The 25,119-nt window shown below is 35.1% G+C and overlaps 1 long non-coding RNA gene across 1 annotated transcript; it reads left to right on the forward strand.

Annotated features, from left to right (window-relative positions):
- Nucleotides 1-818: 818 nt before the first annotated feature.
- On the forward strand, nt 819-24,715 carry LOC116528155. The gene is made up of 3 exons (XR_004258887.1): nt 819-943; nt 18,874-18,883; nt 24,700-24,715. It is a non-coding gene; the product is annotated as an uncharacterized LOC116528155 (long non-coding RNA).
- Nucleotides 24,716-25,119: the final 404 nt, after the last annotated feature.

The raw sequence follows: 25,119 nt of genomic DNA on the forward strand, positions 1-25,119 counted from the left end.
TGACAGCGAATCCATATGGGTCTGTAGCAACGTCAATTCTTGCCTCCTCAGAGGAAATAATTTGACTGAAGGGCATAAGGCAGAGTGAGAGACTGAGGCAAGTTTTACAGCAGGAGTGATAGTTTATTAAAAAGCTTTGGAGCAGGAATGAAAGGAAGTAAATTACACTTGGAAGCAGGTGAAGTGGGCAACTTGAGAGATAAGGTGCCCTGTTTGATCTCTGACTTGGGGTTTTATATATTGGCATACTTCTGGGGTCTTGCCTCCCTTCTCCCTAATTCTTCTTTTGGCATGGGCTGCCCACATACACAGTGGCTGGCTAGCACTTGGTAGGTGAGCATGAGCAGTGTATTTACTGGAGTTGTTCGCATGCTCACTTCAGGTGTTCTTCCCTTACAGTTGAAGGTCATATACCAGTTAAATTGTGCCATTTTGCCTCTTACACTTGAGCCCACTCACGCAACTCCTGAAATCTTGTCAGGAAACTGCTGATCATCAGTTTCAGGTTTTTTTTCTATTACGAGACTGCCTTTCCCTGCCTCTGGGTGGGACAAATTATTCTTTTAGAGAGACAGCGTACAACAGCCTGATTATCATCTAATGGTTGCCTGTCATTCCTGGTGGGGTTGGGGAGCCCTCTTCTGTCCTGCTCATGCTGAGTAGCTACCTACTGTTAACAGTATGAGCAACATTAGATATGTGTATGTGTGCCTTTGTGTGTAGAATCTGTGAAAGAAAAATAAACCTTGGGACCCCAAAATCAGTAAGCCAAAGGGAAAAGTCAATCTGGTAAGTCCATCGAGTAAACCTACCTTTCATTTTATTCCTAAATAAGATAGCTACAAAGATTTGTTTTTAAAGCTACATACCGCCCTCACAATTTGCCCACTAGGAAATTCCTTGTGGCCCCCAAGATCTTTACTCTAAAATGATTGTGTTGAATGTCACCATGACAGTGTATATTGAGAGCTTATCTTCACAGATGCCGGAAAATGGACAGACCTCTAAGTCATCCCTCGGCTCACCCGAGACAAATCCATGTCTGATTGTTTCCTCTGATTTAAAAATACAGAGTCACTGAACTATAGAGGAAGGCCTAAGTGGCAATTCCTCTACTCCTCTCTTGTATGTAGATTATATATTTGGTGAAAGGCTGATCAGATACTCAAAAGATTCAACCATTTGTCTCTTATTTACTCACACCTTTGTAGAATTTCTTCCTCTTTCCCCAATATCCATCCTTCCCCTTTTAAATATGGAAGGCCTCAAAATCATCTTTGGAGAAAGCACAGACCTACTTCTTGGGTATGTGTCCTAAAACTTGGCAAAATATATTTTTAATTGATTGAGACCTATGTCAGATACTTTTTGGTTCACAAATTCATGTATGTAATAAAATATTACATGTATTAGTATGCTAGGGATGCTGTAACAAAATCCCACAGACTGAGTGACTTAAACAACTGAAATTTATTTTTTCATCATTCTGAAGCCTGGAAGTCCAAGATCAAGGTGTCATCAGGGATAGTTTCCCTGAGTCCTTTCTCCATGGATGACGGGTTCTCTTGTTTATTCTTCACATGGTCTTTTCCCCGTGCACACCTGCCTCCAAAACCTCTTCTTCTTCTTATAATCCACCAATCAGATTAGTGTTTCATTTTAACTGAAACATCTCTTTAAAGACCTTATCTTCACATACAATTACATGCCAAAGTACTGGAGAGTTGGAACTTCAACAAATAAATTTTAGGGAGACACAATTCAGCCCATAACATAAAGCGGTTAAAATTAGAAGCTCCAAAGTACAGCTGGCAACCCAGATAGAATCTGAAAACTGCTGAGTGAAAAAATATGAGAAATATAATTCAACCTACTGTATAGCCCAACAAATTTTTTTTGGTAATCTACAAACACATAGATAAAAAATAATTACCATACATTGTAGAAGAAGGCATACACACTCACACACACACACACACACACACACACACACACACGATATTTAACATGAAAGTTGGAGCCAATGAAAGAGTGAAAGAATAGAACTGAAATTTTGTAAAAAGAAAAATAAACACTAAAAGAAGTGGTCTTTTATGGACTGATAATGATTGCATTCTGTAAACTGAGGAGTTTGATAAAATCAGCTTTCAAAATTGAGATGAAGATTTTAAAAGATGATAATAAAATGTGTGCAGATAGCTATGTTGCATAGACTTACATTACATTCAGAAATGTTTAGTTGATACTTTCACAGCCACTATTAAATTTTATTGCTAAAGTGTCATTAAACTATATACTAATTATTGGGTTTGTACAGTAGGGACACAAACAGGTAGAAGGACATTAGTTTTTAAAAACAGTGCTGGACAGAAGGAACAAAATAAGTAGACCCTGGAGTTCTAGATTAATGTGTGGTTACAACAAAACTAAATTGTTATTGCAGGGGTGAATACTCTTACAAAGAGAAACATGATAGCAGAATTTGCTGCTGGACTTGTTTTCATCTATAAGGGCTGGGGAGCTAAAGGATAAGACAGGGCATTATTTAGAGCCAACATCATGGAGAAGAACAATAATATCCTCACCTGAATTTTTTTCTGGTATCCTCCCCAAACTATATGAGCTAAATGAATTCAAAGCTTGAACCTGAACTATGTTAGAGATTATTTCATTTTTCTCCCTGAAATAAAGAGAGTTCTGGCTATACATAGAATTTAAATACAGATAACTTCACTGGAGCTTCTACCTTAAAATGACTTTATGTTCCAGCTAGATTTCTTTCTATTCATTTTTTGGTACAAATTAAGCATAATTTGAGCTTCATTGAGATTCTCACCTAAACATTTGATTCTTTGTGACCATGTAACATAGCAAACTGTATATAATAGTTACTACTCATTTATGAAATAAATATTCATTGATCACTTACTGTGTACCAGGAGCTATCCTAAAAACAAAATATTAAGAACACATTGTCAATAGTTTATCTTATATTCTTATAAAATAAATAAACAAACTAATATAAACATAGCATCATTTACAACACTGGGGAAGGTGTGTTCTGTTTGGGAAATTGGTGGTAAGTCAACTGGAAATGTTTTGGAGGCAGCTGGCTATGTGTGTCAGAATCTCAGAATATGTCCAGGAAATATAAATTTTGAAGTCATTTTCATCTAAGTGGTGGTTGAAGCCACAAAAGTAAATTAAATTGTTTAAAGAGAGTTTGTGGAATACTCAATTTAACATTAACTTTAATTAATTTGATAACTTAGATGCTTATAATCAATGTTTATATTATTCATGGAACCTTCCTATCTGTTCATGACTTAACAACTGTGAAGTTTTTTTAATTCTAATTTTGTTATAATTCTAATGGGAAGCAGCATTTTGCCATAGAAACAACCTTGTCATTCCAAATATGCAAACAAGGATTGAAATCTAGTGTGACATTTGATTTCTGAGTGGATACAATGATGTACCCAATGTAAAATGCATAGCACATAGTTTGAATTGAGAGTAAACTTTTTGGCTGGGCTCATTGGCTCATGCCTGTAATCCCAGAACTTTGGTAGGCCAAGGCGGGTGGATCAAGAGGTCAAGAGTTCGAGACCAGCCTGGCCAATATGGTGGAACCCCATCTGTACTAAAAATACAAAAATTAGCTGGGCATGGTGGTGCACACTCCTGTAGTCCCAGCTACTCAGAGGACTGAGGCAGAAGAATCGCTTGAACCCAGGAGGCGGAGGTTGCAGTGGGCCAAGATCATGCCACTGTACTCCAGCCTGGGCAACAGAGACTCTACCTCAAAAAAAAGAAAAAAAAAGTGTTAACACTTTATTAAATATTAGCAGATTTTGTTCTTTGTAAATTTGTCATTTTTGTGGACATGCAACAATAATTAGTTCAGGATCAATAATTATGAATTATTGAAAGATACTGAATGCCTCAATAAGAAACCAGGATTTTAATTGCCTCTAAACAACAACAATAACAAAAAAAAATCAAGGGGCAAAGGAGACAGAAAAGAGAGTTCTGTATTTCCATCCTACATGTATTATTGTTTCTTCCTTTCCTCTGAACTTTTGGTTATTCTTTCTTTGAAGCTCAGTCAAAAAGCCTGTGATTTAGGCTTTTAGTGCCTCTACAGTCTGCGAGGAGAAAATTATGCCTGGCATGATAGAAAGAAAATGGATTTAGAAATCAAATCCTATTTCAGGTCTTAAACTCATATTAACACGCCATGAACTAAGAGACATTACTACAATTTGGGGGTCTTCAGTTTTACTATCTATAAAAGGACGTTGTATATATTTGCCATGCATATATAATAGGGCCCTGATGAGAACAAAATAAAATGAGTATATATTAAAGTGATATTAAAAACATGATATTATAAGTTTACGTTTACTTAAAGGGACTATTACCATGTTATTCTCAGTATTTTAAAACAATATGAACAATATGATAATATCAATGCTTTCTTTTATTTTATCCCATTAAATATGCTGTCATAATTGCCAAGAAATGAGACTGACAGTATTTGCATGTGGAGCTTCTCATCTTAGTTGTTTTTTTTTTATTTTTTTTTTTTTGGCTTTTTTTCCATATTATCATCAATCTAGGATTATTTTTTTTAACTATCAGTTTGTACAGAGACTTCTTTTATAAGAAGCTGTGCTATAAACTACTGAAATTTATAATAATTATAATATACATTTATTCACTGATTCAAAAATACTATTACTTAGGAAAAGCACCGTTATCTTATGTTGAACTAAGATGACAAAAAAAGCACCAATACTTAAACTCCAATACACCTCAATCTTAACTTCTGAGTTGTTAAAATTTCAAGAAATATGCCTATCCAGGGTATGTAATAAGTGATAATAAATAGTGTCTTAAATATGTATAACTATTATAATTTAAAAATCAGTTTTTGCATGCATTACCTCATCTCAACATGGCATGATATTCATATTTCCCTTGATACAGAGAGGTGGAGGTCAGCCATAGTAGCTCACGTCTGTCATTCCAGTGCTTTGGGAAGCCAAAGCAGGAGAATCACTTGAGGCCAGTAGTTCCAGGCCAGCCCCGGCAACGCAGCAAAACCCCATCTTTACAAAGAGATAGAAATAAGTAAAATGAAGCTATCTGAGCAGGGTGGCATGCACCTGTAGTTCTAACTATTTAAAAGGACGAGGTGGGAGGATTGCTTGAGCCCAGGAGTTTGAGGTTATAGTGAGCTATTGACATTGGAGTTAAGAAAAAATCACTTAGGCAGATAGTGAGGGCATGATAGTCCTTGGTAAGGCTTTTATTTTTAATGAAAAGCAGCCCCAAATCATTTTCTAACAAAGAGTAGCCTGTGAAGTTGAGCTGCAGACATACCCAGGCAAGCTGGGAGCTTACACTGGTGAGTGATGGCAGGAACTAGGGACAAGATGTGTTCAAGATTGCAGCTCCATCTTTTCCTTCTCTATCAGCCACATGTATTCTAAGGAACAGACAAGATGGCCCTGGCCAAGTGGAAATTCATTTGCATAATGAGATTAGAGTGTGGCCACCAGCTTTCCCCTCGCACCATGTAAACATCGTACTTGATTCAGCCAATCTGTGAGCCCTAGATAAATCAGACACACCAATTCCTCAAGCCGAACTATAAAATCCAGAGCATCTGACACCATCCAATCTTTCCTCTTGGAAGTGCCCTCTCTCTCAATAGAGAGAGAGTTGTTTTACTTTCTCTTCCTTCTGTTTATTAAACCTCTATTCCTGAACTCCTCATGTGTCTCTGTGCTAAATTTTTCTGCTGGGAGATAATTAATCATGGGTACATACCCCAGACAACGTAGCCACTTCACTATGACCATACTACTGCACTCTAGCCTGGTCAACAGAGCAAGATCTTATGTCCAAAAGAAAAATAGTAATGGAAAATAATTTAAAAATAGTAGTGAAACTATAATTTACAAAACATAAATAATAACATTACAGAGTACAGTATATTTTGGGAACAACCTAGGTCTTCTCCTAAGGGACTTGATCTTTCTTTTGTATTATGTATTTTAATGGAAAAGTGAGAAGATACAATTTTGAGAGTCATAGAAACTTGGAAGTGGAAGGAATAATTGAGGCACTACTTTACCTTCCCCACTAATGCAGAGATCTATTCTATTTAGCAATTTATTTGCTGGCTTAGATTGAGCACTTCTCCCAAAATTAAAATTTGACTTAGGCAATTAGTATGAACCAGTGAATAAAGAGATTTAGGATTCTGTCAGCCGTGATGAAATGAGAATGCTAACGGAAATATATACATGCACACACATGCACACACACTAGTGTCTTAGTTTGGATGTACTCAATCATACTTTTCACAGATAAACACTAAAAAAGAAAGATGGCAAGTTAGTAGAAAAATATTAAGACCTGAAGGCATACATAAATTAAATAAACAAGGACCATTTGTATCTTGCTCACAGAAGAATTATGATCTCACTCAACAGTTATTTTTTTTAATATCCAACTTGAATTGTTCTTTATCAAACAGAATATTAAAATCACTTCTGCTGTCTTAAATTTAGGTGAGGAATGAAGCCAATAGTTATTGCATTTCAAATTTAGACTGTGACACTGGCAGATCTTCTTTAGGTAGTCAGTGATAAGCTGGCTAACAGGGGGACCTGTCCCCCCTTCCTAAACCTTCCATAAATATACAATACAGCAAGAAGTCAGGGGCTTTCATCTTGAGTACCACCCACAGTTGTATTCAGTTATGCCTGACTAAATCTTCTCCCCATGAGATGACTAGAGAAATTCATGTTATACGAGTGCTCTCAGTTCTGTTTTTAAGCAACACCATGTAGCATTTATGGTCTTTTCCTCACTGCTTAATCACTCAATATAGGTTGCAATGCAGAATATCCAAAAGAGATGTCTTGGTTTTATCCAAAATATAGGAGGCATAAGAAAAAGTCTAGAAAAATGCAATCAGAAGAGACAAAGCCATCATGAGAACTATATTCCTGTTGATAACTAATTATGTTGGAACTGTATGAGAAAGAATTTAAACTATTTGAGATGGATATATGAAGTTTTAAATAGAAATATTAGCATGTACTATCAGATGAGTAACGTCAGAGGAGATTAAATCTATCCAAAAACATTAAAAATATGAGAAATGAAAAAAACAATGAGAGTGATGAAGAATTGTTTGTTTTTTTCAATGAGTTGATCAGTAAGTTCATCTGAATTAGAAAAGAATTAGTGAGCTGGAGGTGGAATAGAATCTACCCAAATCAAAATACAAAGAGATGAAGTACTAAAAACACTGTAACAGAGCATCCAAGAACTGCGATAAAATGTTAAATGTTCAAACATATTTGCAACTGAAACTGAGGTATAGCAAAAAAGAAAACAAAAGAAATGTTTGAAGGATAATATTGAAGGATTTGTCAAAATTAATTACAGACAATAAAAATTCAAGAAGCTTAGAGAACATCAAATGAAATAAAAACCAAAAACAAGCAAAAAAATCAATTTTGAAAAAAACAACTAGCTATATCAAATGTAAACTGCTGAAAGCAACAAAAAGAAAATTCTGAGGGCAAACAGAGAAAAAAATTATTTATTGTTCACAGAAAAAACAATGATAAGAATTAGAGCCAATTTCTTTTTAGAAGCCATTCAAGCAAGAAGATGATGAGGCACATCTTTAAACTCTTAAATAAGAACAAAAAATGGAAAGCAATTAAATAAAAAACTTTGTCAATTCAAAATTCTATAGTTAGTAAAAATATTCTTCAAAAAGTAAGGAGAAATAAAATAATTACTAATTGACTTAACCTGCCCTTCAATCAATGATAAAGGATGAAGTACGTAACACCCATCAGCAATGTGGATCTACACTAAAAATCAAAGAGAGCTAAAGAAAGAATAAATCAAAGAAAAATAAAATTCATTTTCTTTTATTTTTTTATTAATAGATGAGTTACTTTCAAAAGCAATAATAAGAAGGTACTGTGTGCTTATAACGTATAAAAGTTTAAAAATGACAACTGTTATGCAGAGGTAGAGAATAATTATGAATGTAATATTGTAAAGCACTACAAGCCTATCTTAATATAGATCATTAATTTTAAAAAGTATTTATAAATGATAACTAAAACACAGACATAGAATCATAAAAAATATTTAACCCAATACAAAGCAAAAGGAAAGGAAGATAATTTTTTTTAAAAAAATTACACATAACTTGGAGGAATTTCAAAGCTATAGTTAATATTTGCATATTCTATAATTCCATTAATATAACATACTCACAAAGACAAACAATAATGATGGGGCACACTATTTGCCAGGTGTTAGGGAAAGAGAAAGGATGACTATACAATTATAGTATAATGGAGTTTTTTAGGGAGGAGTTAAGCTTTTTTTTCATTCTAATTCTGTTGGTAGTTACATAAATCTAGAGTTATGTAAATATTTATAAAAGTACACATCCTAAAAGGTAAAGCTTTTGGCATAATAATTTAGAAAATATAATTTAGATACAAAAAAATTATGGCAAGCATATAACAGAGCTGAACATATGTTATCAGAACACATCCTAGGGCCATAATTTCATACAAGTATAGGAAGAGATGGTCGTGTTACTTTTGAAGTGAAGTGCAGCAAAGTTTCCCAACTGGGTGGTCATAAGTAAGAAAATAAAGAAAAATACTCTTGATTTAAAGAAAGTTATGCATGTACGAAGACAGGAAGTAAAGAGCCTGGACGATTTGTAGGTAGTTCTATATGGAAGAACAGTAAGGTGAAAGAGAGGAGAGCACAAGTGTTAAGTGTACAGAGGTCAGCTCAGGGAGAACATAGAAATTATCCAAAAGATCCTGTTTTTTTTCTGAAAGCAATGTGGAAGACCTGAATGATTGAAGAGCTGGATAGCAACATGAAGTGATTAATATTTCAAATGACCAATTTTGTAAGAAATAAGATCAGTGCTATACAGGTTGCAGGGGTGATGTATTTTGGCTCTGTGTACCCACCCAAATCTCATGTTGAACTGTAATTCCCATTTTTAGAGGTGGGTCCTGGTGGGAGGAGACTGAATCATCAGTGTGGTCTCTAATGAATGATACAGCACCATACCCCTAGTGCTGTCTCATGATTGAGTTCTCATGAGATTTGGTTGTTTAAAAGTGTGTAGCATCGTCCCCTTTGCTCTCTCTTTTTCCTATTCCAGCCATGTAGAATGTGTTGGCTTCCCTTACCTTTCTGCCATGATTATAACTTTACTGAGGCCTGCCCAACCATGCTTCCTGTTTAGCCTGTGGAACAAGCTAAAACAAGCAGGAAGGTGGTCTAGACTGTAATGTAGCATGAGAGATTTTTTTGTGGTGATGGGAGAATTGAATATCTTTGGGTAAGATGTTAGTTATATGAATACATATGTATGTCAAAACTCAAGCAGTGTATTTAAAAATGGGTGCAGTTTATTGCATATGCAATGTACCTCGATAAAGTTGATTAAGGAATACTGTAGGGCAATTAAAAAGAACAAGTACCTCATATATGTTGCTACATAGGTGTGTCTTATAAATGTATTGAATTTTTAAAAGGTTATTTATTTATAGCATGTTGAGAAACAAAGTTAACCCCTGATACAGAAGTCAAAATAAACATTTTTTTTTTTGAGAAATAATGATCAGAAGGGTCATAAAAGAGGTTCAAGTGTGGAGTAATCATTCCTATCTTTAACTGACTGGAAATTACATACGTGTGTACTTTGAAAAATTCATTGGAGATGTACTCATAATTTGTATGTTGTATATAAATCTGCTATACATACATTTTTAACTACAAAATATAAAAACAAATAGAATGGTTGGAGAACCCTAGTTGGTATATACAGAATATAAAGAAGGAATTTAACTATATTACAAATATATGACCTAAGCACACTGAAGGGGAAGGAAAAGAAAGGAAGTCATTTTAATACCTTGGAAAAACAGTGTTTTGACTAAATACTGTTAGGCTGGAAAAACTGTACACAAGAAATTTACTCTTATGGCTAGATTTATTTTTCACATGGGTACAGTTTAGCAGTTCCAACTACATTTATGCAAGGTTTGAACAAGTAAATATATTATAGATAATGAGAACCAGTTTTGCCCTTGTATGAGAAGTTAAAAAAATAAGTAAATAGAAAAAGCAACAATGAACTCTGAGGTAGTTTTTCAGTTGGAGATATCAGAATAAACTCATTTATTTCAAAAGATAGATGATAGATGATAGATAGGTAGATGATAGATAGATAGACAGATAAAGTAAACATAGATTGTGTGTATACCTGAATTAATATATATACATATATTCCCTGTCATGTGGCTGGGAGGGTTTAAATCAGTGAAACCTCAGGAGAAACAAACACACCATTTGTTATCTGAAGACCATTTTCCAGGGCCCCTTGTGGAAATGGCTGAATCTGTAACTGAGACAAGGAAAATACCAGAAGATTCAGATAAACCTAAATGGTCTAGAAAGTGTACTATAAAAGATGTGCTACGAAAGAAAAAGAGAGGATAGGCACATAGCTCATTCAATAGGTTTTTGAGGAACAGGTGATGTTTGGTTACATTAATAGGTTCTTCAGTGGTGACTTTTGAGATTTTGATGCACCTATCACCCAAGCAGTGTACACTCTACCCAACGTGTAATCTTTTATCCCTTGCCACCCTCCAACCTTTCCCACAAATTCCCAAAGTCCAATGTATCATTTTTATTCCTTTGCATCCTCATAGCTTAGCTACCACATATGAGTGAGAACAATGTTTGGTTTTCCATTCCTGAGTTACTTCACTTAGAGTAATAGTCTTTACTTCTATCCAGTTGCTGCAAATGTCATTATTTCATTCCTTTTTATGGCTGAGAAGTATTCCATTGTGCATATATATATATTTATATATATACACATATATATATATCACATTTTCTTTATCCATTCATTGATTGATGGGCATTTAGGCTGGTTCCATAATTTTTGCAATTGCAAACTGTGCTGCTATAAACATGGGAGTGCAAGTATTTTTTTTCCTCTTTTTTTTTTTTTTTTTTTTTGTATAATGGCTTATTTTCCTCTGGGTAGATACCTAGCAGTGAGCTTGCTAGATCAAACAGTGGATGTACTTTTAGTTCTTTAATGAATCTCTACACTCTTTTCCATAGTCATTGTACTAGTTTATATTCCCACCAAAAGTGAGGTGTTCTGCCTTTACCACATCCTCAACAAAATCTATTATTCTTTCTTCGATTATGATCATTCTTGTAGGAATGAGGTGGTATTGCACTGTAGTTTTTATTTACATTTTCCCTGACAATTAGTGATTCTGAGCATTTTTTCATATGCTTGTAGGCCATTTGTATATCTTCTTTTGAGAATTGTATATTCATATCTTTAGCCGACATTTTGAGGGGATTGTTTTTGTTCTTGCAGATTTGTTTGAGTTCTTTGTAGATTCTGTATATTAGTCCTTTGTCAGATATGTAGATTTGAAAATATTCCCTCACTCTGTGGGTTGTCTGTTAACCCTACTAATTATTATTATTATTTGCTGTGAAAAAGCTTTTTAGTTTAACTAAGTCCTATCTATTTATCTTTATTTTTGTTGCATTTGCTTCTGGGTTCTTGGTCATTAATTCCTTGTCTCAGCCAATATCTAGAAGGGTTTTTCCAATGTTATCTTCTAGAATCTTTATAGTTTCATGTCTTAGACTTAAGTCTTTGATCCATCTTGAGTTGGTTTTTGTATAGGGTGAGAGATAAGGATACAGTTTCATTCTTCTACATGTGGCTTGGCAATTATCCCAGCACCATTTACTGAATAGGGTAACCTTTCCCCATTTTATGTTTTTGTTCACTATGTCAAAAATCAGCTGGATCTAAGTATTTGGTTTTATTTCTGGGTTCTTTATTCTGTTCCACTGGTCTGTGTGCCAGTTTTTATAACAATACCATGCTGTTTTAGTGACTATGGCCTTATAGTGTAGTTTGAAGTTGGGTAATGTGTTGCCTCCAGATTTGTTCATTTTGCTTATTCTTGCTTTGGCTATGTGGGCTCTTTTTTGGTTCCATATGAATTTTAGAATTGTTTTCTCTAGTTCTGTGAAGAATGATGGTAGTATTTTGATGAGAATTGCACTGAGTTTGTAGATTGTTTTTAGCAGTATGGTCATTTTCACAATATCGATTCTATCCATACATAAGCATGCAATGTGTTTCCATTTGTTTGTGTCATCTATGATTTCTTTCAGCAGTGTTTAATAGTTTTCCTTGTAGAAGTCTTTCATGTCGTTGGTTAGGTATATTCCTAAGTATTTTATTTATATATTTTTTGCAACTATTGTGAAAGGGGTTGAGTTCTTGATTTAATTCTCAGCTTGGTTGCAGTTGGCGTATAGCAGGGCTACTGATTTGTGTACATCAATTTTGTGTACTGAAACATTGCTGAATTTATTTACCAGCTCTAAGAGCTTCTTTGATGAGTCTTTAGGGTTTCTAGGTATACGATTATATTATCAGCAAACAATGACAATTTGACTTGCTCTTTGTGGGTTTGGATGCCCTTTATTAGTTTCTCATGTCTGATTGGTCTGGCTATGACTTTCACCACTATGTTGAACAGAAGTGGTGAAAAATGGCATCCTTTTCTTGTTCCAGTTGTCAGGGGGAATGCTTTCAATTTTCCCTGTTCAGTATAATTTCGGCTATGGGTTTGTAATAGATGGTTTTTATTACCTTAAGGTATGTCTCCTCTATGCCAATTTTGCTGAGGGTTTTAATCATAAAAGATGACGAATTTTGTCAAATGCTTTTTCTGTGTCTGTTGAGATGATCATGTGATTTTTGTTTCTAACCCTGTTTATGTGGTGTATCACATTTATTGACTTATACATGTTAAATATTCCCTGCATCCCTGTTATGAAACCCATTTGATCATGGTGGATTACCTTTTTGATATGCTGTTGGATTCAGTTTGCTAGTATTTGCTGAGGATTTTTGCATATATGTTCATCAGGGATATTGGTCTGTAGTTTTCTTTCTTTTTTTTTTTTTTTTTTTTTTGTTATATCCTGTCCTGGTTTGGTATTAGGGTGATATGGCTTCACAGAATCATTTAGGGAGGATTTCCTCTTTGTCACTATTTTTTGAAATAGTGTCAAAAAGATTGTTAGCAATTCTTCCTTGATTTTTTTTATATAATTCAGCTGTAAATCCACCTATTCCTGGACATTTTTGTTGGCAATTTTTAAATTACCATTTCAATATTGCTGCCTGTTATTGGTCTGTTCAGAGATTCTATATTTTACTGGTTTAATCTGAGAGAGTTGTATACTTCCAGGAATTTATCCATCTCCATTAGGTTTTCCAATTTATGCATGTAAAAGTGTTTTTGTTTAGTACACTGGTTTTTGTGTTGGTTGGCTTCCAGCCAAGTGGTGCTTTCAAGAGTGCATCAGCTGTGGTCTTATAGGGAGGGCACAAATTTGTCCTAAGGACACCTGGTTAGCTATTCAGGTTTCTCAGCTGTGTGTAAGGTCATAGAGCTCCCAAGAAATTATGACCTTTGTCTTTGGCTACTAGGGCAGGTAGAGAAAAACCGCCAGGTTGGTGAGGGGATAGGTATGTCTGAGCTCAGCTTCTTTTTGGATGAGGCTGCTGTGGGTGATGGGATTGTGGTTCTCAGTCCAATGAAGTTATGTTCCCAGGAGGATTATGGCTGCCTCTGCTGATTCATACAGGTTGCCAGGGAAGTGGGGAAAGCTGGCAGTCACAGGCCTCACCACACTCTCATACAGCCTGCAGTCCTGAAGGCTAATCTCACTTCCACCATCCACCCCCAACAACACTCAGCCTCTTTCCAGGCAGCCGGTAACCAGTGCTGGGAACTTGCCCCAGACCAGGAATCTTCCCATTGAGAAAGCAAGCAAATTCACATTGTTTTGGCATCTCAGGAAGCCTGCCGGGGTGATCCAATTCCTTCCAAGGGACTGTGGATTCTTTCCACTTTCCTCTTATGTTCCTGAAGTAGTTCTTGAGCAGAAGTTCATGATGTGAGTCTTCACATACTGCTCCATCTGTCCGAGTGGGAGCTTCAAGCTAGCCCTCCCTTCTATCTGCCATCTTAATCTGATTTCTGGTCTGCTTTTACTAACATGTTGAAAAATATTCTCACAGGTCTCCAAGAATTAAAACTTAATTTATCTCCTTTTTTGTGTGTACTGGACTTAGGGACTCAATTTTTAAAAATGGAGCATGGAGGGTATAAACGGTAACTTCCCTGGGCAGAGGGGATCACATCTATAATCCCAGCACTCTGAGAGGCTGATGCAGGTGGATCATGAGGTCAGAAATTTGAGACCAGCCTGACCAACACAATGAAACCCCATCTCTACTAAAAATACAAAAATTAGCCAGGTGTGGTGGTGCATGCCATAGTCCCAGTTACTTGAGAGGCTGAGGCAGGAGAATCACTTGAACCTGGGAGGTTGAGGTTGCTTGAGCCAAGACCACATCATTGCACTCCAGCCTGGGCAACAAAGCAAGACTCCATCTCGAAAAAGAAAAAAAAACTAATTTCATATTGGAGAAACCTGGAAGACACTTCCTTAACCAAGTTGCCAAGGTTAATGTTACAAATAATGAGACATAAGAGGAAACGAGAAAGAAAATTCTTTCTTTTGTATTCTTTCCAAATATCCATAACATCAATCTAATCATGAGAAAACATCAGACAAAAACAATGTAATTGATTACAACTTTGAAGGTCATGAAAAACTTAAAGATTAAGAAGCTGTCACACACCAGAAGAGACTAAATGCAAAGCGATGTCTGGGATTGGATCCTTCTACAAAGAAAAGACATCCATGGAAAACAAAAGAAATCCAAAAAAAAAAAAAAAAAAAATGTCTGTAGTTTAGTTACGAGTTTTGCAAATGCTAATTTCTTTCTCCTCCTTCTCCTCCTCCTCCTTCTTCGAAACAGGATCTCACTCTGTTGCCCAGGCTGTAATACAGTGGCATAATCATAACTCAATGCAGCCTTGACCTTCTTGGGCTCAATCTATCCTCCTGCCTCAGCCTCCTAAACAGCTGGGACTATAGGTGAATACCACATCAGGATAATTTTTGTATTTGTTGTAGAGATGTTACCCAAAGTGGTCTTGAATGCCTGGACTCAAGTGATCCTCTTGCCTTGGCCTCCCAAAGTGCTAGGATTACAGATTTGAGCCACTATGTCCAGCCACCAATGCTAGTTTTTGAATTGTGATAACTACTAATGTGATAATAGATAGAAAAGATGTCAACATTGGAGGAAAGTGGGTAAAGGGTACCTGTGGCCTATCTATATTATCTTTGAAACTCTTAGTAAGTTTAAAATTATTTCAAAGTAAAATATTAAAAACAAAAGATCAAAAAAAAAAGTTGGCAACATGATTCTGGAAGACAGAAGAGAGATTAGAGATATGAATTTAGGAGCTGCAGTTGAAGAGATACAAGTTAAAACTTAAAGAAGGAGAAATTAAATTACCTAGAGACAGTAGGAATGATTTTGAGGAAAGAGAACTGAAGAGCAATTCCTCTGGAACAATCAAGTCAATTCAAGGATTTAACAAATGGAAATAGTGTAAAATTGTACATGTGTGTTTGAAAACAACATCAATGATTATGGTGCAGTTTTAAGATTAGATAGATGTGTTATCTAAATTTGATCTCAATTTCAGCACCAGATAACAAATTAATTTATTAATCTACTTATTAGTAAACTAATAATTTAAATTCATAGTTAATGCAATTATATTTTAAATAATGTGGTTCCCCCGACACCCACGCCATTTTAAGGACTTTTGCAGAGATGTGAGTAAAGTACTTAGCAGTGTGTCCAACACTTAATAAACACTAGGTATATAGTAGCTATTTTTAATATTCACTTTGAAAGATGTCTGGAGAACATAAAAGGTATGAGGGTTTGATTTTTTAAATAACAACTCCTCATTAGTTTTCAGAATAAAAGTTGGGTGAAATTGAAAAATTCCAAAGGAACAAACATCAGCATTGAAGGGTTGACAAAGTATTTGTTTGTGCCTCTTATCTGCTAAACCTTTGTACTTGATTTTTGCAGCTTTTGTTTTGATCATGGCAAAAGGGTCCTACCAGTGTTAATAGGTGGAAGCAGAGTTATGAGGCTCTAGATATGAGACAACATTGTCTCTTACAGATTTGGCTCTATTTAGACCCATGGTGTCATCACCGCTGCTTGTCGTACCTCTGAAATTATTACTTGGAGCAAATGCAGTTTAATGTTGGAGTGCCTCCAAATGACCAATGCTTGAAGCCTCAACCACATATTTGCCCTTCTTCAATTATGGATTTTTAAATTAAAGGTTTATAATAGCAATACAGCCTTTGTGCAGTTGTCTTGAACCTGAGAGATGTAGTATATGTAATGACAAGATTTATTGCCTAAGTAAACAGGCAAGAAAGTCTATAATGAACTGCAGTAATCCAGCCAAGATGTAATAGGGACATGAATTAGTGTCTCATTCTCCTCTTGAAGACAGCGGTGGTTTTGTGCTTCAGAAAAGAAGACAGTGAGAATTACTATTGTTTTTTAAAATGGAGTTATGATGAGCATTAGAGTTAGAATTTGACTTTGAAAATTATTCAGAATTTTTAATGACAATTTCTGTTAAGCATTTATTTCAAGTCTATGAAGTAACTGAAAAATACCTTTAGTGTATTAAAGTTAGAAGAGAGGCAAATGAGAAAAAAACCTTTCCCACTTTCAATGTCATTTTCTAACAATTTAACTGCAAGACATTCAGACACTCAAGACTGAGTGTCAATTGACTGGAAAGAGCTTCCTTTTGGTCAGGGAAAAATAATTCATATATCAATGTTATCTTAAGTGATTCCTTTGAGTGATGATATGTAACCACCTGGGAACAAAGAAGTGAACCCTGTCGGACTATGCTGCACATTTATAACTAGTTTGGGAGAGCTGAGCCATGATTCCAAGTGGTGTGCCCTGCATAAAACAAGGCCTGAAACTTTTTTTTAAAGTGTCCTAATGAAGTAGCATAAAGTTCTAGTTATTTTAATAGTCCACAAGAATCACACTGGCAGGAATTTGTGACTTTTGATTATAACCCCATTCTCTTCTTCTGATTCTGTAAGTTTCCACAAGATACCAAGCAGCTAGCTCTCCTTCTGTGCCCTTTTCTGGGTTATTAGCCACAGGAACTCCTCTGGTCAGCAGTTGGGAGCAGAGGATGGCTGAGAACATTGAGGGGGAATAGTTAAGTGTCTCGGTGGGAGCTAGGGTAGGAGATACTCTCAGGGCCAAGCTATATATAGTAGAATCCATGAGTGTAAGCAGAAGAAAATTTCTCCCTCTACTTGCTACCTAGGAAAAATGTCAATTTCACTTGTTTTTCACTAGCCCAATCTCTGTCCTCAGGTCAATTTTCTGAAGAGCAGATTGGATTAAACTAGTGAAAAACAAAGTGAAATTGAAATTTGCATCAAGTCTCTCTTTTCTTGGTTTCCACAGGCCTGCATAACGGGGATGTGATCCAGGGCAGAGCTGAAATAGTTAAAATATTCAAGATTGTCTAAGAATTTCAATTACACAATAATTTTCTTGTTCCTTGATTGTGTGTTGTTAAGAATATTTTCATTAGAAAATAGAATCCTTATTGCATACAAAATGGTATGGTTTCTGTGTTTGAATACTGGATCCTCCCCATACTAATTGTGTGACTTTGAGAAATTGCATCTCAATTCTCTCATTTTCAATCTGGGCATAAAAATAATACAGAGAGCTGTATGGGAGGATTAAGTGAGTTTTCTGTGTGTAAAGGTCTTATGTGAATGCTTGACAACAGAAACAATAAATATTATCTATTTCAAACAATCATAGTTTTTGTATTTGAGTTATTTTCTTTGCAAATAACATAAAACAAAACCACAGGTGACTTGTAGAAAGGAAAAAAAGTCACTGGATCACAGAACAATACTGGAGCATGTATGCATTCAGTCACAGCTTGATGTAGGGTTTTAAACCATTTCAGGAATATCTGATTTTTGTCTTTCATGTCTTGGGTCTACAAACTGTGGAGACTTCACTCTCAGACATGTGTTGAGTTTAGTCACAGAATGGCTGTTAGTTCTCAGCGGTACATGCTTTCCAGTTGATATCAAGTAGCAAAAAAGCAAGAGAATGTTTCCAGCATTTTCAGCTAAAATTTTATTGCAGGCCAGTTCCTGAACTAACATTTGAAGCTGAGGAAATGTAACACTGATTGGCTTATATCTAATTCATTTCATTTGTTTTCTGAGGTAAAGTCAGGACCTCTGGAAACATATGAACGGATGGACTCACGGTAAGGAATGGCTAGTTCCAGAAAGAAATTGAGAAACCATTGCCCAGAAGAGGATGTGTCTGCTGGTTGGCAGAAACAGATGATGCCCGTAACAACCAAGAAATAGGAACATAGCAAGCCAGAAATAAGATGATAATCTCAACGTATGCATAAGATTCATTGGAATGAGACAGTAGAAATTTAGAATAATGTAGAAATGATTATGGAAAAAATAAAAGGATAAATAATAATAAATACTATACTTTGCTTTCAAATTCAAGAGTGTTTTCCAGGTTTTTAAAACATTCACCTGTGCAATCTTATATTTTCTGTGAAACATCCTATCAGATGTCCATGCCATCATATTAACCATTGTACTAAGAAGGAAATTGAGGCTCAATTTTATTAAACAACTTTTCTTAAGGCTATATCAATGACCGAGAAGAGCTAAGAGTGGAACCCAGGTCAACTAACTTTCAGTCCCATACCACTTTCATTATATCTCTCTGTTTTTACTAGAGAAGTTTAACCAGTGGTTCAGACTCTGAGATGTCAGAAGGAAGGTTTACCTATGTTAGGCATTGATACCTTTGCAAGACATATGAAGTGGGTAGCAATTGGTAAGCACTGCCTGTTTGATGCTTTAGAATTCTACTATATGATACAGCTACAAAATTCATACCACTCTCTCTAGAGTAGGCAAAAAAATTGAAAAAAAGGAAAACTTAGTTAATGGAAAAAATGATTAGAGGTAGAAAGCTGCTCACCAGCTCTAATGGTCTCAATTTTGTTCACAAAATAACTTATAAACCATTCATAGTATTCTACCAGTACCTCTTTCTCTTGATTTATAATCTCTTTTTTATGGTTTCAGAATGGAATCAATGGTCTGGAAGAGCACAGGAGGGTAATGTTTCCCAGAAGAGATGATGTTAGAAAAAATTGTGCTGCCCCTGCAGCTTTTGATGCACTTTCTCATTGGTCTACAGGTTGTTTTCTTTCTTGACTGTGATCTGGAAATGTACAACCAGAGGATCTCAATAAATGCTTCAATGTGTGACCGGCTAATTTTATTAACATCAGTTCTCTATTAAATGATGCTGCATTTACTTGGTAACAGAATGAAGTGGCATGAAGAAGAGGCAGTGGATACTAATCTGTGACTGAGAGGGAGGGGCTAGACATCTAGGTTCCACATTTCTCTGGGAATCAACAGTTTTGAAAGACTAAGCCTCATGTATCTATTCTCCCTTAAAAGTACGGCCTTCCTAAGGAAAACACTCTCAATATATTCATTTTGTTTCAGTTCCTTGTCTGGAGCTGTTGCTACAACTGCTTTAATGAGAGACAATTTTATTTTCTAACATCCACAATGTCTTTTACAGCCCTCTTTTGAATTAATAAAATGGATTTTTTAAGTGTTTTTTTGGACTTAGAAGTGCTCTTACAATCCTCCACAAAGTAAAACTAGACATAACCTCATGAACCATTTAACAAACTAGTATCCAGTTACTCCAAAGAGCCATTTATTCATTCATTAAGCCAATTATTAAGGCTTGAGATACATAATTACCTGAAATTTAAGAGACTATTCTCATTGCTCTTATCAAAAACTATCACCTCAAATTTCACTTGCAAGTTACTGTCTCCCTAACTCAAGATAGTTATTTGTGATAACAAAGAGGTTTATCACCATTCTATGTAAAAGGATCCAACTGCTTGTCAAAATCCATAATATGTTTATTACTCTTGTTATGGGACATAGCAAAGTAATCATAATTGCTGTTTTAAATATGTGATTTATATCAGCTGTTGCCTTAGGGTAATTTAAATAAATTATGCTAAAATACCAAATTTTCTCTTTGACTTTTGTCTGGTGGTTATAAAAAAGTTAAAAAGATAAATTAATTATCATCTATAAACTCCTAGATCATGTTAGGATTATATTCTAAGGATTGAAAATTTATATGATTTACTGAATTCTAAATGCAAAGATAAAGCTCAATGCATATATTGTGATTTCAGATACTGAAATATGATGATCAGACTTTTGATTGTGGTGTTAAATTATGCTTAATTTAAAAAAGGTGAAAAGACCTTCTAGGAACTTTTAGATAGCAGTACCCTGAACGCCACAAATGCCTGTATGATGGCCAAGATGGAAAGCATACTCTCTAATGATTGAAACTAATCCCTGCCATGCTTCAGAAATGACTACCAAACGTAGTCAGAAGCATCTATTGTATTATTGCAGGAAGAAAAACAAATTCACATTTGACCAACCAAAGGTGCAACGAGATCCATAAATCATTGTGAGTCTGGTTTCTGTTCTTCCAGCATTTGAGCACAGTTCTCAGGCAACTCTTATGGTTCATGGAAGCTATCTTTTTGCCCTACCTGTTCATGTAAGAAACAGGTTTTCATTAAGTGCACAAGGATGTGAACACGGGTTCTTTCTTTACTTGTCCCCCTGCAATCCCCTCCACAGTAGTGAAAATCATAGAATATTAAAACTAGCTGCCTTCCTGTTCAGAAGCTCTTACTCACCTGAGACTGTGCAAAATGATTGTGCATTTGTGATTATACATTTTTTTCCTCAGTGGAAAGGATCTACAGATTTTACTTCATTCAAAAGATCCCCCTAAAAGTTCAGAATGGCTGGTCTAATTTCAGTGCTATTGAATCAAAGAAGAAGAGAGTAATATCAATAGATAGGTCTCAGCAGAGACAGTTGGTACCCACAGCTTATTTGAGACAGAAGCAGAACTGCAGCTCAAGTCTTCCTCATTCTCATAGCTGCTACTTCCACAGGAGGATTGGCCTTCTTGGAGGACTGTGCCATTGGCAGCCCAAACAAAAGAAGTGAAAGAGGAAGGAAGTGAAAGAGGAAGAAAGGGAGAAATGGAGAGAGGGGCTAAAGAAAAATATTAGAAACACAATGCCTCAAAATGTACAGGCTTCAAAAGCATGTATCTTCTATTGTTAGCACAATCTTTCATTATTTGCACATTTAGCATTTAGGGTTATTATTTAAATTAAAACTTCCCTTTTTTTTTACAGAGACAAAAATTAAGAATTGTTTTTTTTGAAGGTGGCTCTAGGTCCTCTCTAAAGGTAAAGCAGTTACTAAAATTGTAACCCTATTAAATGGAAAAACTATTGATAAAAGCATCAATTAGTATATAGTGGTCAGCTGCAAAGAAATATATTTATTAACTTCAACTTCTAGTTTTCCTCTATCTAATTTTGGAACCCATCATTTGCAAATGCAAGATAATATATCAAATAACATAAATATATTATACACATAATTTGGAAAATGAATTCACATGTGTAAACATGTATATTAATATGTATATAGACATGCATATTTGTCTTAGAAATTGATTAATGCATGCACAGTAAATTCTGGCCATAATAGCATATGATTTGTGTGTTCTATGTAGGTAAATTGTCATTTACTCAAAATGTGGTTAACCCTACCACTTTCTTCTCCCAATTTTCTTAGACTCAGAATTTATATTAGAATACTCACAATTTATATAAAATCACTAATATGCTTGTTAGAAGGCAGATCCCTGGTTTTTAACAATTACCGAATCAGTAATTACAGAAATTTTTCTGAAATTACTGAATCTGTATCTCAGGGGGTAATCCCCAAAATCGGAATTTTGTAAGAAACTCCACAAATAGTGCTATATAGTGCTATGGAATACCAATGTTTGACACCCATCCCTATCCCTTCAGTGGCTTTCACGTGCCCTATCTCTGTAGGGCACTGTCACCATTGAGGAAGAGGATACAATTTGATTTGTCACAATTACTGAAACTCAAGTTCATATAATGCTTATGAAAAATAAATTAAAATATGTAACTTAAAAAAGATAAAAGTAAAGTACTAAGGACTCTCCTTTAAAAAAACATGCAATGATATGACACAAAAGTAAACAAAAATCCCTGAAATAGGGCCTACTTTCTTACTCATTTTATCACAAAGGCATAAAGTTTTTGTTTTCTTGTTTTTTAAAAAAATGGCTTTATTGAGGTATAGCTATTTAAAAAATGCACATATTTAATATATACAATTTGATGAATGTAGATACATCCATACACCCAATAAATCATCATCATAATGAAAGTAATAGACATATTCATCACCTCTAAAGGTTTCCTTATGCCTTTTAAAAATTGTTTTTGTTGTAAGAACACTTAGCAAGGTTTATACTATTTGGGAAAGAGACAAATATTGTTATTTGTCCCTATACATAAGTTTCGCTTTGTTTACTTTTTCCATCAATAAAAATATCATTACTAGAAAAGATTTATAAGGTCATTCCAGTAGGTTTATTCACTTGAAAAACAAGTTATCTATTTTAAATAACTTATAGAGGTGATCAGTTTCTGTCCTTTAAATCTGTTAAATTACAATTACAGGCATGAATATAGCAGGAAGTAATATTACCCAAGTGATTTCATTTATCAACCATGTAAGAAATTGGTGTTTGACTACTTCATAACTGGAATCATGCAGCAAGTACTGTTATGTAAACTCATGATTTAAAAAAAAAAATATATATATATATATATAATATGCATGTATGTGTGTGTGTGTGTGTGTGTGTGTGTGTGTGCGCGCATGTGTGTCTGTTGTGTAAAAGCAACTGCTTGCAAAATCCAAAAGTCATGGTCCGTCTTTTCACTCAGCTTTCTCATGTCATTTTACAGAACAGGCTACTCTTTTATGTCTGAAATATTGATTTCAGACTTTTTGAAACCACATTCATCTGGTTCTCCTTCCACTCCACTGACTCTTCTGTCTTAGTCAGTTTTACTTGTGCCACTTTCTCATTGTGACCTCAAAATGCTCTTTATCTATATACATTCCCCAGGTGAACTGAGCCAATCCATATCATTTAACTGCCAAAACCTGCTTCTGATATACAAATTTCTGCTGCTGATCGTGAGCTCTCCTCTGCACTATATATTCAGATATCCAATTGCCTACATACCATTTTTTGGATGACTATTCAAGCATCTCAAACTTCACTGCAAGTAAATGAATAAACAGACAGAAAGATACTGTCTTCAAATACACCTCCTCTTCTCTACACATTTCCATTGCAAGCAGTTGCTCAGGCCTAAAATATAGTGTCTTCCTCAGCTCTTCTCTTTGTTCACACTACTCTTCCCATTGCCTTTCCATCAGCAAATGTGGTTGATACTGGCTTCTGAATGTTCATTATATTCACTAGTTGCTTCCATATCCAGCACCTTCACCTCTGAGTAAATCACCATTATTGTTCAGATACTAGTGAGATAGACTTTTCTTTGTTTTCTGGGTCTACTGTTTCACCTGTGTGGTCCATTCAACACATAACAGCCAGGGTAATTTTATTTTACTTAAGATCATACTATTTCCATGCTTAAAATTATTCTGTGGTTTCCAATCATGCAGAGAATAAATCCAAACTTCTTGCCATGGTTTTCATGGCCATGTATGATTCACCCTTGCCTACTTCTCCAGTATAATTTCCTAATACTTGGCCTCTCATCAGCAATGTTCTAGCTCAAAAACAAACATTGTTTCCTACTCTGATAACTGTGAGACTCATCGCCATTTGCACCTCTTAGTCCCTCTGTCTGGAATTACACTTCTTGGATCCCTTCCCATCATTAGGTATTAATGTAAATGGCACCACCACTGATTGTAGAGCAAATCATCCAATTACTCTTTCATACCACTTGATATTATATTTGACTTTATTATTTTATGACAAAACTGCTCTCTAAACTCATAGGAATTATTGTTGTTAAATTCCCCACAAATCCCAATTATAATGGCTCTTGCCATGGTGGCAGAATTTTCTCTTATTTGACATTGACTTTCCATTATTCAGATTAGTGATTGTATATGATAGATACTCAATGAATAATTACTGAATGACTATAGTTATCACCGTCACTCACTTACTATGAAAAGAATTTTCTTAGTAAACCCAACATAACAAAACTTAGCTTAATCAAAACTCCAAATTAAGCATAAAAATGTAGATACACTCATAGTCTGATTTAAACAAAACATCTAAATGTTAGGGAAAAAGTCATAAAAGGCAACAGATATCTCTATAGTAATTCATAAAATGCTTAAAAATAAATCTAATTCCATGAAATCTTTTCAAAATAATGACCCTGAGACCTTGTGAAATTTATAGTGAGGAGGCATTTTGTTTTGATCCTTGACTAATCTATTTAAGATAAGCAAGAGTATTGGGAATTTTAGAAATGTGTTTTGATAGTCAGAAGTAAAATGTGTATTTTCAGCTTTACTGATAATTTTGCTTAATGTGTTACTATAGAAATATTGTTCTACAAACTATTTCAACTGCTGTATAAGGTCCCATAACTGTTGTATGAAGTTATTTTTTGTCTTTTAATCTGAAAAATATTAAGGTGCTCCAGCAGCAATAAGAAAAGACCTGAAGAGAGCATCTCAGTGGCAAGTCTGCACCTCACACTACTGCGGCATCGATACCACATGTATTAGTCAATTCTCAAGCTGCTGTGAATAAATTCCTGAGACTGAGCCATTTATAAAGAAAAGAGGTTTAATTGACTCACAGTTCTGCTTGGCTGGGGAAGCCTCAGGAAACTTAAAATCATGGTGAAGGCACCTCTTTACACAGCTGCAAGAGAGAGAATG

This window comes from Sapajus apella, unplaced genomic scaffold (assembly GCF_009761245.1).
Source record: "Sapajus apella isolate SASKATOON/1434 unplaced genomic scaffold, GSC_monkey_1.0 scaffold57, whole genome shotgun sequence".
Lineage (NCBI taxonomy): Eukaryota > Metazoa > Chordata > Mammalia > Primates > Cebidae > Sapajus > Sapajus apella.